We start from the raw sequence: 16,660 nt of genomic DNA on the forward strand, positions 1-16,660 counted from the left end.
CACATAGACTAGATAGTCGACTCCACCTCGGGATGCAAGATCCTCTCCTTTCTGAATGCCTACTCATGCTATCACCAGATTGCGATGAAAGAGTCTGATCAACTTGCAACCCTGTTCATCACCCTGTATGGTTCATACTATTACATAACCATGCCTTTCGGTCTGAAGAATGCTGGCGCCACCAACCAAAGATGCATGCAGCAATGTTTCGCCGACCAAATCGACCCGCTCGATTAGCCTAATCAAGCTAAGCGGCCAAAACCAACAATCACCATCTATGTTGATGACATAGTGGTCAAAACGGCTCAAGCTTGTGACCTGATCGCAAACTTGGTCGCAACTTTCGTGAACCACCGATGGTTCAACATCAGATTGAATCCCGAGAAATGTGTTTTTGGGGTTCCAAAGGGGAAGCTGCTTGGATACATCATGTCTGAGCGTGGCATCGAGGCCAACCCCAAAAAGATCATGGTCATCTCCAACATGGGCCCTATACACAACTTTAAGGGCATACAAAGGCTCACCGGCTGTCTAGCTGCCTTGAACCAATTCATCTCCTGGCTCGGCGAATGGGGGATGCCACTCTACAAGCTCCTCAAAAAGATAGATGCCTTCATCTAGACTGAGGAAGCTCAATAGGCTCTAGAGAGCCTCAAAGCATCACTGACGTCGGCCCCAATCCTTGTCGCTCCTGAACGAGGAGAACCCCTCCTCTTCTACATCGCGACAAGCAACCATGTGGTGAGCGCTACCCTGGTCATCAAAAGGGAGGAGCTAGGACACCACCTTAAGGTCCAGTGGCCTATATACTTCATCGAGGAGGTACTCACCGACCCCATGGTCTGGTACCTCTAGGTGCAGAAACTCCTATACGTCGTGCTAATGGCGACCTAGAAGCTCCTGCACTACTTCACCGACCACGAAGTCATGATCATCACTTCATACCCGCTCAGGACATCGTCCGCAACCATGATGCCGTGGGACAGATCTCCTAGTGAGCACTCAAACTCATGGGCCATGACATCAGGTATATCCCCCGTACCACTATTAAATCTTAGACTCTCACGGATTTTGTCGCTAAATGGATGGAGGTGCAGCTACCAACCCCGGATGTCACCCACGAATACTGGACAATGTACTTCGATGGGTTCGTAATGGCGCCCGGCTCGGGGACTAGAGTGGTTCTAATCTCCTCGGACAGGAGTAGGCTCCGCTATGCCATCCGCCTCCATTTCTCAGCCTCAAACAATGCCGCGAAATACGAGGCCCTCATCAATGGGCTGCGCATCACCATCGAGCTCGTGATACGTGACTCTACGTCCATGGTGACTCAGAGTTGGTCGTTGACCAAGTCATAAAGAAGTCCTCCTGCAGAAGCCCCCTTATGGTAGCATACTGCTAGGAGGTGTGCAAGCTCAAGGACAAATTACAGGGGATCGAGCTGCATCACGTCCCCCAAAAGGACAATGATATCGCCGATTTTCTCATAAAATTGGCTGCCAGGCGGGATCTGTCTCCTAGCGGGGTCTTCATCAACGTTCTCCATGAGCCGTCTGCCCCGTGTCCTGGAAGGTCCAATCTAGACACACCCCGATGCCAAGCCGGCGCCCGGGGGCTCTAACCCCGATGCCAAGCCGGCGCTCAGGGGCTCTAACCCCAGTGCCTCTATGACGATGTCACCCACTAACATCATCGTGTTGGCACTCGATCAAACCGACTAGTGAGCGTCGCTACTCGCCTACCTCCTCAAGAAGGTTCTCCCACCTAAAAGGACTAAAGCCCTATGGATCGCTCGACACGCCAAGACCTTCATCGCGCTCGGTGATAAACTCCACAAACGGAGTTCATCGGGGGAGCTCATGAAGTGCATCCCTACCAACCAAGGGAAGCAGCTCCTCCTCAAGGTCCATGCTGGGATCTACAGACATCACACAGCCCTGAGGTCACTGTTTGGAAATGTCTTTCACCAAGGTTTTTACTGGCCCACAGCACTACAATATGTAGAGGAGGTCATCCACAGGTGTGAGGGATGCCAATTCTACGCTCGACAAACTCATTTGCCAGCACAGGAGCTTCAAACCATCCCCATCACCTGGCCATTAGTGGTCTGGGGCCTCAACATGGTAGTACCCCTCAAAAAGGGCCTAGGTGGCTTCACTCACCTACTCGTAGCGGTCGACAAGTTCACCAAGTGGATAGAGGCCAAGCCCATCACCAACATCCGCTCGGAAGAGGCAGTCAAATTCTTCCTCGACATCATCTATCGGTTCAACGTTTCTAACTGCATCATCACTGACCACGGGACTAACTTCACTGTGAAGAAGTTCCTAGACTTCGGTGATGGATATGACATCAGGATCAACTGGGCCTCTGTCAGACATCCACGTACTAACGGTCGGGTCAAGAATGCCAATAGCATGGTCCTCCAAGGACTTAAGCCACACATCTTCGACTGACTTAACAAGTATGACGAGCAATGGGTTGCAGAGGTCCCAGCGATCCTCTAGAGCCTAAGAACGACCCCAAACCGATCCACAGGGTTCACACCCTTCTTCCTGGCCTACAGAGCTGAAGCAGTGCTGCCCTCTAACCTCGACCATGGTGCCCTAAGAGTGAAGGCTTTCGACCGCGATCGAGCTGCGGCGGCTCAGCAAGACGCAGTCGACCTGCTCGAGGAGGCCCACGAGATGACCGTCATCCGCTTCGCTCGCTACCAGCAAACTCTCCACAGGTACCATGAAAGGAACATCATGGGGAGGATCCTCGAAGTCGGTGATCTTATACTCTGGAGGATCCAATCAACGAAGGAGAAACACAAATTCTCTCCACCATGGGAAGGACCCTATATGGTGACTGAGGTGATCCGACCGGACGCCTACCGACTAAAGGACGACAACGGCAACGTTCTCACCAACACTTGGAACATTGAATAGTTACGTCATTTTTTCCCTAAATTCGGTCTTACCGCTTTTTATTCAACACTTGCTCCTATAAAGCACCCTAGCCTGAACACTTTCAGCCCGGGTCGCTCGGGGGCTCCATGAGGGTACAATACTAAATACTACCTCTCTTTTTTACTATCACATGGTAAAACTTTTTGCCCGAACGAAAGCGCATTCCATTCCTTTGATTACCCTACGTGACTTTGTTTTTACTCCCGACCAAGCGCACCCCATCACGACCTACGGTTACAAGTAGCCGAGCCTCACAGGCCATGCCCAGGTTCTTAAAAAGTTACAACCTATGGAACGAACGAGCAGGTGCAAAAAAGAAAGGATAAAAACAAAGCTATGCTAGGATAAAAAGCAAGGAACGGATAGTGATTCTATCACAAAATAGAACTGATGTATTCATTGTTACAAAAATTGTTCACACGAGGGCTCCCTCACAAACTTAATGATTACATTTGCTGACTACTACTCCAAATACTACTATGGCCGCTTGGCGGCATCGGCTGATGCCAAAGGAGAGGCCACGACACATGCCGTTGGACATAACCACCACCACAAGGGACCCACCTGGTTCCGCTCTCTCAACATCGGCGAGCGCAATGGGTACCTCAAGGGCCTCGCCCGGTTCCGCTCCCTCGACTTCGGCAAGCGCAACGGGTACCTCAAGGGCGTCGCACCCATAGATGCTCAGCAGAAGAGCATGGAGCTCCTGACCTTCTCATGCAATCAAGGCAGCTCCTGAGCAGGGACGCTGCCCACTGAGGTATGGCCGCCGTGGCTAGAAGATGTCTCATCAAACTTTATGAACTGGCCAACCTAAGCAGCTACAAGGGCGAAACCTCCCACCAGCGTAGTCCCGAGCGTCTTCCTCTCCGACAAGGCTCGCCCAGAGAATACTCACCAGAAGGAGTCCACATATGGCTCCATCCCGAGGAAAGCCTCATAGACAATGACAAAGCCGGCGATGTGTAGTACCCTCTAGTGCGCCACCTCCTTCGACGAAAGCAACCCCTTCTCAGCGAAGGCAGCCGACACCACCTCATCTACGCTGGATGACCTCCAGCTCAACATTGCGCTCTGAAATCACAGACGGGTATGTGACTTCTCCTTTCCCTCTCCCTTCCCCTATTTAAGGAGGAGATGCAGCAGTTGAAGAAGGGCAAAGGATTAGGGCAAAAAATCCTCTCCCTTCCTAGATTCAATGCGGATGGGAAACGATGGGACACACCCTGACCGATGGGACACACCCTACCCGACGGAACCACACCTAGTCAGATGGGACGTGGCCTAGGTATGGACCACCACTACCGCATGCCGGGTGCAAGAAACAAAGCACCACCATGCGTAGGCGGCCCTCCGCCTTCCCAGGTGGGACTTGGAAAGGTCCAACTATGGGATCTCCGCCTAGGAGAGACCATCAGGCTTCCTGAGTCAATCGGATGGCAAACACCGAGATACAGGTAAGGAGTAGAGGGACGCCCCATGTGGGCCATGCTAACTCCGTCACGAACGACGAGCGTGGATCCCGGTCCGACATTTCTGATTGGAGCTCCTCAAACCCCGTCACTTGAGACATCAACGTAACATTACCAACCCCCACTATTTCTTTATATAATCATTCATTCATCTATACACGCATTCATTCATTCCATACATCCAAGGCATCTCATGTGCAGTTAAATGCATCACAATGCTCTGTGTTGCGTCATGAAGCGGCAGTTGCCTTATTCAACATGAGCAACGACTGACCGAGGTTCGAAGGTCGGCCCATGAAGGGCTCGAGGCCGCCTCGCGTCAAATAGAGCCAGAGGAGAAAACATAGATGAGCCTCGAGCGGCCCTCACCCAGTTTTCCCTAAAGCAGACAGGGTCATCTCAACCTTCTCATTTGATCCTAATCTCCCACCAAACCCATAGAATCTTCATCGAGGGGAGGCTAGAGGGCCACCCGGGTCGGTCTCCGGAACAACCTAGGCATCAGCCGAGTTGCAGGATGAGGAGCAGTGAAGTACCACATGAGGGCTATGTCGACCCCATCATGAATGATGGACCCAGACTTCACTCGAATATACCCGTTAGTGAGGTCACCGAGCACGTCACTCGAGCTATCAAGGCAAGTGATGTTAGCTCAGCCCCTCCGGTTATGAGAAACCGTGGACAGAGTAACTCACAAAACTCAACCGACCCTTACCAAGCCCAACAAGGCTTAGGGGTTCAAGACACCCAAACGCCTTGGCCGTGCCCAACGCCAAGATCCACGAGCTTCGTCTCACCCGATCCCTAAACTGCCTTGGCTACGCGCGATGGGTCTATGAGTCTGCCTCGCCCGATCCCTCGGCTGCACCCAATGCCAGGATCCATGGCGAAAGCTGCATCAGTCTCATTTGCTTCCGTCACCAGGTCCACTGGCTTAGTGGGACACAGAGAGATAAGTGCTAGATCATTGTCTCACAGCGCAAGTGCTATCTTAAGCTTCTCTCACCATGTGTTATAGTTGCTCCCATTGAGAGGTGGAATGAACGAGATAAACGTCATTGGGTTGTAGCCTGAAAACAACATCAGAGAAAGTGAGAAACATTTGACATAATAATTGCTTGCCTTAATTTAACGGTGGTCAAAATTAAAACATACAATGTGCTTCTACATTAACTCTACATCACCATTGGGCAGAAATAGAACTAATGTATAAAATCTCATGAATAAAAAATTATAATATTGCTATCATCAACTTTGGTCAGTAAATAGCAATATCATAAAAGCAATATTCTTCTACATTAATTCTATATCACCGTTGGGCAGAAATATAATTAATGCATGGAAAAACTCGTGGACAAACTTATAATATTGTTATCACCAACGTTGGTTAGAAAAATAAAAATACCATAATTTAATTTAAACATATATGACTACTCCTCTAGTTAAAATTTTCCTTTGGTTCCAATTTAATGAGAGGATGAAACATTTACATAGAAGCGGAAACATGTAAAATAGTCTATTTTCCAGGAGCATTTTGAGTACTTATCTACTCTCTAAAAATTAAACACGTTGGTGCAAATTTATAGAGATAAAAACTAGATAAAACATATTGACAAAATGCTACTAAAAAAGAAAAAACTTAAAGCTGTTATCTACTGTTTATTCACCCTGGGAGTTAAATCGGCCCACGGCCTATTCGCGCGTTGCGTGTTTCCGCATCCCAGGCCGCAACCTGGGCCTAGGCCAGGATTCTGTTCTCCCGCCTGGGCCAAATTTGGCCCGAGCGCTGTGAGCCGTCGATCGTGATCCGACGGTCATGTGCGAGGATCGGAGGAACAAAACCCCCTCCCGGCCGCTCCCCCAAACCCTAAGGCTCACTCTCTTCCTCTGTTTCTCTCTCTCTTCACCGCGCTGCACACCACAGCCGCCGCAGCCGACGACTCCAGGACGGGCACGACGCAGGAGATGGCACCGCCATGGCACCCCTTGCCGACGCACGCGTGCGGCCGGAGCCGCGCACAGTGCCATCGAGCGGCACCGCGGTGGTGCCCTTTGGAGCCCTGCGCTCGTGCACGCGGAGCACCGATGAGTCGGCGGCTCGGGCTTTTCTTCCTGTATGCCGGCGAGGCAGTGGCGGGTCCTTCTTCCCACATGCGGTGGTGTCGACGGTGGTAAGGAAAACTAGGTAGGTTCCTCCCCCTTTCCATCCTTTCCCCTTCAAGGTTAGTGTTAGGTTAGACTGTTTCTGCTCGATTCAAACCAATCGATTCATCTCCTTCTACTACTCAATTTCTACCCCAAGAACTAGATCTACACCTAGAATAGGCTCAATTGATACCATTGTTAAAAACTTAGGATCACTAGGAGTAGATCTAGCGGGTGAGAACATTTCTAATCGAGAAAAAGACCTAGACCATGAACTAGGGAGAGAGAGAGAGAGAGAGAGAGAGAGAGAGAGAGAATTGAAGTGACTGACCATCGGTAGGCTTGGCGGAGGAGCTCGCCATGGCGACAGTGTCGGTGGCACGAGAAGTCGATGAATAGGTGGCAATGAAGTCCGACGGCGGTGTAGACGTCACGGTCCAAGGGCGGCGAGGACGTCGGGGTTGATGCAGTGGTAGCAGTGAGTCTTCCCACCGCTGGCAGCGCCCCTCTCTAGATTGGATTAGGGATTTATCGGTGGGGTTAGTGGTAGCATGGTGAACCTCATACCGAGTGCTTGCCCCCCCCCCCCAACCATGGCTCGATTGGGCGCCCCTGATCAGGGCGCAGATCAAGGCCCCGACTCGGTCGTTGGACCGAGTCGGGAGGAGATCAACCTAACATATCCGTTTTTTTGTTGCTGCTAGTAAGTTGGAGTAATCCTCTGGGTTTGGTTCTTTTTCGATTGATCAATGAGGTTGGTGTCCGCTTCTAGTTGTTTCTTACTTAGGTCAGTCTCAGTGAGTGTTTCATGAGAGTTTCATTTATATTTAATAGCCTGCCACATATATGCATTTTTTATGATATGACGGTGTTTTAATGAAGAGAGAGAAGAAATGAGTTTCATGGGGATGAAACTCTCTTGACACGATTACCAACTCTATATGAGTCATATAATTAAATGTCTATGAAACTATGAAATGAAACTTAACATTAAGAGTATGTGTTTTATTCAAGTTTCACTTCATTCTCTATGATATGACAGTCTTGGAAACAATACAATGAGACTCTCCATTGATACTGGCCTTACCGTGCACGTGTGTGTTTACACTCCAACATCACTAGTACATCATTATTCAATATTTGTATGGCGATGAGTGGTGATCCGCAGATATTTTCCATCGATATATAGACAGCAATATATAATGGTGATCGATGCATGCAATTCCCTCATCGGCCGCAATTTCGACTTTTTTTTTCTCTCCTCTCTCCCGTGTGATATGTACTCTCTCTTCATCCTGAAATACAGTGCATTGTGACTTCTAAAATATGTACTATATTATATTCAATATATGACCATGTAAAAATTTGACAAAATTTGTTAAGAAGAAAACCATAATTTGAGAAGTAACTTCTTAATAGGATATAATTCATACGTACATGTGTCATTAAATCGTTTTAAAATGTTAGAATACACTCTGTTAGCGTACGTCCCAATATTCTAGGCGACAGACATAGTGCAGTGTGCGTCAAGCACGATCGAAGAAGAGTTGTCACAAGAAACGTCACCTGATCGACTCCACACGGCACGGCCGGTGTGTATTTGTTTCTGTTTTCTCATTGGCCACTCTTCGAGGTCATCATCAAGTGAGACGAAGAACACCGCATTACCACAAACACATCTCGGTCGTTCGCACTCTTATACTTTGGATACAATACGTAACTAGCTAGGTTTTAAGAAAAGCTACGGGTGCCTAGCTAGCTAACGGCTGTCCATCTCATGGACAATATCAATTTGCATCGTCACAATATCAATTTGCATCATATCATGAGTAGATTGTCATTTTGGGTCATTGGAGCCTTTTGCTCGTTCATACTATGGGCCAGTTTGGTTCCTTCCCCTCCTCCTAAAATTCCTGTCACATCGAATATTTAGACATATATATGGAGTATTAAATATAGACTAATTACGAAACTAATTGCACAACTTACGACTAATTTGCAAGATGAATCTTTTAAGCCTAATTAGTCCATGATTTGACAACGTGGTGCTACAGTAAACATGTGCTAATGATAGATTAATTAGGCTTAAAAAATCGTCTCGGAAATTAGCCTCCATCTATGTAATTGGTTTTGTAATTAATTTATATTTAATACTCCTTATTAGTCTCTAAACATTTGATGTGACATAAATTTTAGAAGCGACTAAAGAACCAAACACACTCTATATCGTGCTGATCTAGATAGACTAGCAAAGCTTTATTTGATTATTCTCAGAACATGGTGATCACAGGATGACGTTATGCCAGTCTTATTTTCTGTCTCTTGGTTTCCTAGGTGGACGCGTAGATCTAAACAATGCCCTGAAAATTAGGACACGCCCTTTGTACATAAACTTTCTTTCTGTGATAGTCAACTCATAGTTTTGATAATAATACGGATTGCCCATAAAACAATGCCCTGTGTACATAAACTTTCTATCTTACCATGCATGTCTCCCTGCTGTAAACCGCTACGCGACATTGCCCATAGATTTGCTCGTAATACTAGTACCTTGTTTTCAGTTATGCAAGTCCGGTGAATTTCCAGAAACTCTGGTTTCCTCCTTTTCTTAAGGGTCCTCCTGCTAACGTTTAAAAAAAAAGTCGGTGAATTCCATTAAAAAATGTGATTCCACTGCAATAATTCTCAGGAGAAGAAAAAATGCGTTTACTTTTTGCGCACTATGTATGGATTTCATGTCAAGGCTAGATCCATCCTCTTCTACGGTCCTACCCCTATTTTCCAGAATATGCCCTGTTTGTTTGGCTTATAAGTCATACTTTTTTAGCTAATGTATAGTATTTTTCTCTCGTAACAAATCAGTCGATAGTACTTTTAATCATGGCTTATCAGCTAAATGAACTGGGCAAAAGATGAGGCACCAAGAAAGAACCCATGCCCCTGATTGATCGGAAACGCATGCAAAAATCTACACGATTCCAGTCAAGTATTCGTTTTGTTTTATCATCTTTTCCATTCATTTCAATCACCTTTTGTTATGCGCAACACCTACCTATTGACCGGCCAGGAGAGCCCCCTGAGGAAAAGGCAGGAACCCGCTCAAAAAATCCCGGCCGTTCTACGCTCGAACAGCCAGAGACGACGCAGACGCTGAGACGCCCATGCCACAGCCACACACGCACGCACCGTGACCTTTTTCCTCCGGCAAGCTAGCCGGCCGCACCCGCACACCGCACCTCCGGCGGCATAATCCCCGGCCGGCGGGGCCAAGTGGCTGCGCGAGCGCGTTGCGTGATTCCACGCCCCAGCGCAACGCATCGCGAACGAGCCACGCAAGCCGCACCAACCGCGCGCAGCAGCAGCCCCGCTTCCCGCGCGACACGACCACCGCGAACGGGGGCCGTCGTACGCCCGTCGACCGCCATCCGTGTTGCCGGTACGAGGAGATAAGGCAGGCAGGACGAGGCGGGGGCACGAGCGCGATGGGAGGACGACGACGCATGCGTGCGTGCGTGCGTGACCCTGAGCCCCGCAGCAGGCCGATCGAGGGGAGCCCGTGACAGCGAACGCCGGGCTTGTGTCTGTGCTAGGCTGCTAGCCCTTAGAAGGGCGAACCCAACTTTAAATTCAGGGTGGTGCACTACTAAGGAGACATATATTAATCTTATAATAATACATGGTGAAAATTTACGTAGTTAGTGATAATTTTGTTTGGTTCACAGCGTGGCCGGAGGGTGCTCGCCCAGACAGTTCTGCCAGACGTTCAAAATCGACGGCCTGGGGAGCTGCCTGGCCCAGGGGCCTTCACCCGGGTCAGAACCAAACAGGCTACCGCGCTTCGCCTCCGCTTCCCTGATGGACTTGCCGGTGCCCGGGAGCCACACACGCCCGCGCGGTCATTTTTCTCTCTCGCGTCGGGTGGCGGCTGATGACTTCTGGTGGTGCTAGACTGCTAGTACATACGTGCACGTCTAGTAGAAACGGGTCCAGCGTGCCGAGTCGTACGGACGAGCGGGACGTGGAGAGTACTAGGCTTTCTCGAAGCGTATAGGATGTCGGTCGTCCTACGGGACTGGTGTTTTTGGCCGATATATGGCGTGTTTGGATGGAACAAGTTTTAGTTGTTAGCTCTGGCCAAAAATCAGCCAACTGAAAATTAACTAGCTAATTGTTAATCATGTCTGTTTGGATTCTTAACGAATAACTCCATACATACCAACAGATGTATTAGAGTGCATCTAACTTTTTCTCTCTTTTCCCTCGTCTGCACTGCATGTCTCTCCACCAGAGGCAACGTTGCTATGGGCTATGGCCGTGGCAGAGAGCAAGGACAGAGGTGGCCAGCGATGGAGGCGAGGCACCCGAGATGCTCTTCTTAGTGGTGGGTCGACGTCGTTCCAAGGCAAATCGACCGCCAGCAGCAAGAGCACCGCCACTGTGAATGGACACAAGATGAGGCGCACCCTCTCTTGACTGCAGCCTGGCGTTGGAGGCGAGGTGAAGGCAGGCAATGGTTGCAAACGAAGAGCGGGGTGGGGGAGGCGGGCAATAGCTGTGCCGGAGGCTAGTCCATGGCGTAGCCGTGGCGGAGAGCGGGGAGGAGGAGGCCGGTGTTGGGCTTGCCCTGCCGCCATTCATGCCAAAGATAGGAGAGAGAAAGAAAGGCTAAGCGAGCCCGAAAAGGTGGGCTAGGGAGAAGGAAAGGAGAAAGAATAGAGGTAGAAGTGAGTTCGTTGAAGTAGTCAGGACTTTTAGCTCTCGTTAATTGGGTATGGCGAACTAGTTGGTTAACAACTAGTTCGAACTTTGACTAAAAATTGGTCCACTCATTAGCCTTTCTGTTAGTATCTCAAGGGTAAAAAGAATAGCTTGAGATCCAAACAGACCCATACGGCTATCTATCATACCAACTCGGGCATTAGCTCTTCTCTAATCTCCTCATGGCCGGTGAAGACAAAGCAATATCTTATACATTTGCATTCACTTGTGTCTTTCATCTCTCCACTTCTAGCATCCTTTCCATCTCATCTCTTGTTGAGCCTTTGCGCCACATGATTCTTGCCATCTCCTCTCCGTGGCTTCATATTTGCTCAACTGGCTTGTGGACTAAACTTCACATTTCATCTTACGTATGAAAACATTAGTCCACACATGTTTTTTAATTACCAAAACCCAAACATGTCTCTCAGCCCCCCTCCCATCTAGGGGACATCTGGGTCCTTTAATTTCGATGCCTATTCAAATGCACAGTACCATCGGTAGATCTAGTAATCGAGACTCATTTGCAGATGTAGCACTTATCATACCTGACTTTGTCACTATTTTCATCCTTGAAGATATTCTCGAAATCATTCCTAACAACAAAAGTGGACATCTTGGTCCTCTTCAGTCTTCACCCTGGTGGAAGCGACCACAGATCCGGAACCCAATGGAGCCCCAACAATAGTGCCATCGCCATCACCATCGCCCCTTGTCAGGGACATTGATAGGTGTAACACTGATGCCGAACAGGTCCTCCACACTCGGGTCATGGATTGTCCTCCATCATTGGCTCTCCAGTTTCTCATGGCAAGCGCGGTATTTTTTAGATAAAGGATATAAAAAAAACTCTATATCCACTTGGGATATATCCATTGTAGATCTTGTTTGGATGCATGTGTATTCACTTAAATTAATATATGTTAAAGTGGAATGGAATGGAATTTAGTTTAATTCCACTCTAATCTACTTCAACACGTGTAGATTGAGATGAATATATGCGTATCAGAAGAAGACCGTACCTGTCATACGCTTGTATCCAAAAAAAAGCCAATGGCCTGCAAAATGAAGAAGAAGAAGCCTACAAATCGTGCCAGCACATACACAACGATCTACGCACCACGCTGCGTTTGAGCCATACCTCGTACAACTCATTTCGCCCAGCACTTTTGGCCATCTGTAAGCTAAAAGTCAGGTGATTCCGCAAGCACGATGTCGGCTCCACACGCGGCATGGGCACGCGGTGGCTGATCCGCGCTCGCGCGCGTGGGGGGCAGCATATCTCTTGCCCCCACGCGCTAACGGTACTACTAGCGCGTAACATGCATGACTATGTGTGAGGTCGTGCTTTTTTTTTCTTAAGATCGTGCCATGGCACGTTTTTCATTAAGCATGAGTACAAAGTTTTGTTATAAAACTGTCAAAGTTACATCAATCCAAAAATTATCGAAACCCACAGTCCACGCCTTTCACACTACTCGCACGCGGTTGTGATTACATAAGATATAATTTCGCGACTAAGACAATGATACACCTCAAACCTCGTCCATCCCAACCATATCCAAGTTCATGGTCAACGGGTCAAATTCCCCACCGAAAAGAAGCTAAAGTGCTTTCTGATTGGAGGCCGATAACGGTGCCTACAAGGTAGATTTGTACTTGCGCACCATCTCAGATTCGACGTTGGGCGAGCTTGCTACGACTCCTAGCTTCTGCATGAGCACGGACTGAGCCTGCTTGGTGGAGTCCGCCTCGCGTGGCTTCGCCTCAAGGTGCTCACTACGCCGCAATGACTGAATGGAGACCGACGTCCTGGGCCTACGCAGCCTAGGCGGTCCGGGGATGAGGGGCATCTGCAACGGAAGGCAAAGCATATAACACTCTCGGTGTTACATTGTACAGTTTTTGCTAAAACACTACATGAGCATCATACTTGTTTGTACATGGGTGTAATATAGGGTATAAATCAACGTATGACACTTGAAACGTTCTTCCGAAACGAGAAACAAATGTTACATTTCATGTCGCTTTATATCGTATAGTATTCTAAGTGATTTTTATCGAACAAAAATGCTATAGAATATTTATGCAAACTTTGATAAAGTTTGTAGTAAGAACTTCGTAGGCAACGATAAAATACGTGCGGTCGAGGACGGGGTTCGCTAGCTAGTATATCGAGTAACTTGAAAATCGCATTCGACGCGTAATCGTTAGGACTTAGCCGAAATTTCCCACGTCGAACAATGTGTTGACGAAGCTACGTTCGGCAATTTTTGTAGAACGATCGGGTTAAAAAGTGGCAAGATGCTTTGTCTTAGTTCGATAGCCCTAGGTACCCTCTTGAGTGTAGAATAGCTGGTTTCACTCTTGAATCATTGGATTTGAGTTTTTGAATGACTTTAAAAAGCGTCCAAGTCACGGGTTGAGCAATGCCAGCGCCTGGGGCGCGGTCACCGCACGGCTCTCGGTGCTGCCGCACCGGCCGCCGCCGCCGCGCCTACGCGAGCACACCGACGCGTTGGCTCTGCGCTGTCGGCCAAGGTCTCCTGCTGCCGTGCTCTGGCACACGGCACGCGCGCGTTGGGCCCGGCCATGCCTGCTTGCTCTACTCCTTCCCATCGTGTCCGCCTGAAGCTGCTGCTAGCCGTCACGTCGCATCGCGTCGCTCGCACTGCGCGTCGTCCGACGCTGTCGTCCAGCTATTGCTCCCGTTGATGTCGGATGTGCGCGCGCGTGGGCTTGCCCTGCTTGCCTTGTTCTCACGCTTGCGCGTGAGGCCACGCCAAAAGTTCCAGTCATGTCGCCTGGGAGGTCGCCGGTCGGCCAAGCCACGCCAAAGCCAACCAATGTGCCGGTCCCCTTTCCGTGTACCGAGCACGTTTGGTGGTCGAGTGGAAGGACAACTTCATGCCTAACCGGCCACTGTTGCGGTGGTACAAGAGAGGGGTGTCAAGTTGAATTTTTGCCATCGTCGGCCACCATAAGTCCATAGGTGCTGCCCCTACAATTGGCCTCGCATACTCCACCGTTTTCCAATTAACCGTGCTCACTACGAGCTCGGATAGTTAGCTTTCGATTGGAGTCATCCCGACGTTTGTTCGGCCTACAGTGAGGTGAGGCGGGGCGTTCCCCTCGCGGTGGTCCGCCATGGCCGTCGGAGCAGGCGCACGACCAGGGCGTCGTGTGGTGCTTCGCTGTTTCAATTAGGCTGTGCATTACGCAGTGATTGACTTGGTGACCTCGCTCGTGTAGTGGCTTCACCGACGGAGCCGCGGGTCATCAGGAACGTCATCACCGCTCTCGCCGGGAACCAGAGCGACCCCGCGTATGTGGCCAATCGCCTTGCCATGCCCTGTGACCTCGTCCAAGCCATCCTACGTGTCGTTGGTAAGGCCCTCTTGCTCGTAGGATAGGCGGTTGAGCCAATTAGTGGCTAGGTAGCCCAGATCGCGTTGGCGGTCGCCGACGAGCTGGCTTAGATGTCGTTCCTGTGGCTAGCTCGGTTGGGCGCAGTAGTGATTCAATTAGGGCTTTAAGTTGGTTACTCTTAGCCTGAGATGGTTACCGAGTAGCAGTAGAGGCGTGCAGTTAGGTGGTTTCGCCGACGTCGAGTTACCACGGCCAGACCCCGCCGCGGCATGTGGCCATGCCTGTGTAGTACGCCATTCTTGGCATTTGTTACCTCAATCCATTGCATGTGGCACGTAGAAGCTCATGGGGGTGCTGGTGAGTGCCGGGGAGGTCTGTGCTCACCGGCGTTTGGTCGGCGAGGCCGTGGCACCTGTTAGTCCAGTCAGGGGCTTTGTAAAACATAAATTCAAATAGAAGTAGGGTCCTAGATGCGAAGCCAATGACTCATTTAAATAGTGCTCAGGTTAGTTTTGCGAATAGGGTTAAGAATGGGGGCTTCTTCGCTAGCGCCAGCATCGTGCGGGCTCCGCTGTGGGCCGCGTATTGAAGGCCGCATCGTGCGCCGCTGAGTGGGCCATGCCGGTTGCTGTGCATGCGCACGTGCGGGATGCCGGGGTGGGCGGAGCCATCGCTGGCGGGCCACGCGGTAGAATTCATTTTTCAATTATCTAGTGAATTACAAACGTTTATTCAATATAATTCCTAGCTAAACTTTGATAAATTGTAGTAAATTGTCCAAAAATAGTGAAACCAATTTTGTTAGGTTCACAAAAATACTATCCACTTGTTAGTGTATTTAGATTACAGTTAGCTGTGACAATGGTAGGTTCATAAATTCCAACTAGAAAAGCTTAGTATTATATAGATTAATAATTATAGGAATTTATGTGGTAAATTGGTGATAGCTATAGCTATGAAAATTTTATAGTAGGCTCACTAGATTATTATGTACTTGCTGTAAATTTTGTAGTCTTAGAGTAGGTTGATAAATAGAGTAGCTATTACCCTTACTTTATCGTATATAGCGTAAATCAGTATTAGGAGTAAGAATACATGTAGTTGCTATAATAATATATACCATACTTCATACTTGTTATTGGTAACAATAGATAACTTAGTACCGTGGTCGTCGGTAGCACTAGCTTAGTAGTTAGACAGATGTACTTTATTTTAAGAGTTGATGTTGCTATATTACTAAGTATTGCATCATCATTTCATGCATGTAGATCATGAGTTGGTAGAGTTCGTGCCCGTCGACAAACAGGTGTACGAGGAAGTCATTGAGGAGTACGAGGAGGAGATCCTCATGCAGGAGAGAGCCCCAGAGCCTTTTGGTGCTGACTTTGCTGACCCATCGCCTGTCCAAGGCAAGCCCCAGAGCATAACCCCTATTTTATGATCACTGAATATATATACATATGATGTGCATTTAAGTTATAGGCATTTTATGAAAACTACATGCATAAATATATCTACCCATAAGTCCTACTAGTAAAGATCGGGTAATTGCTATGCTCAGGATATCGGTAGCATAAGTAACCTACCGTTACTCGTAAATAGGTGATAAATATGATCACTCATGATAAAATGGTGGAAAGGAAAAATGGTGACCGAGCAGGGATATAGTTTGGGTACTGGTGGGTGTAAGGGGTTGTGTTCTGCGGCCAACAGGGCATAGCTCGGTTATATTTTTTTTCTATCTGTGTCAATTAAGGACCGGTCATTGCCTAAGTCTCGAGGCAAGTCACAGATCTATTATCCCGAGCACATACTTGAGTATAGGCGCAGGGAAGACTCGTTGCTCTCTTGTCGTGGATCCGGCTCTTTCTGGACCAACTAATTAGAGGCGAGGATGGTGGAGGTCTTTGCACCGCACTGAGTCCAGGACTCAGGAGTGGGGGCTTGGAGTCCAAGTTTGGC

This window comes from Miscanthus floridulus, chromosome 8 (genome assembly GCF_019320115.1).
Source record: "Miscanthus floridulus cultivar M001 chromosome 8, ASM1932011v1, whole genome shotgun sequence".
Lineage (NCBI taxonomy): Eukaryota > Viridiplantae > Streptophyta > Magnoliopsida > Poales > Poaceae > Miscanthus > Miscanthus floridulus.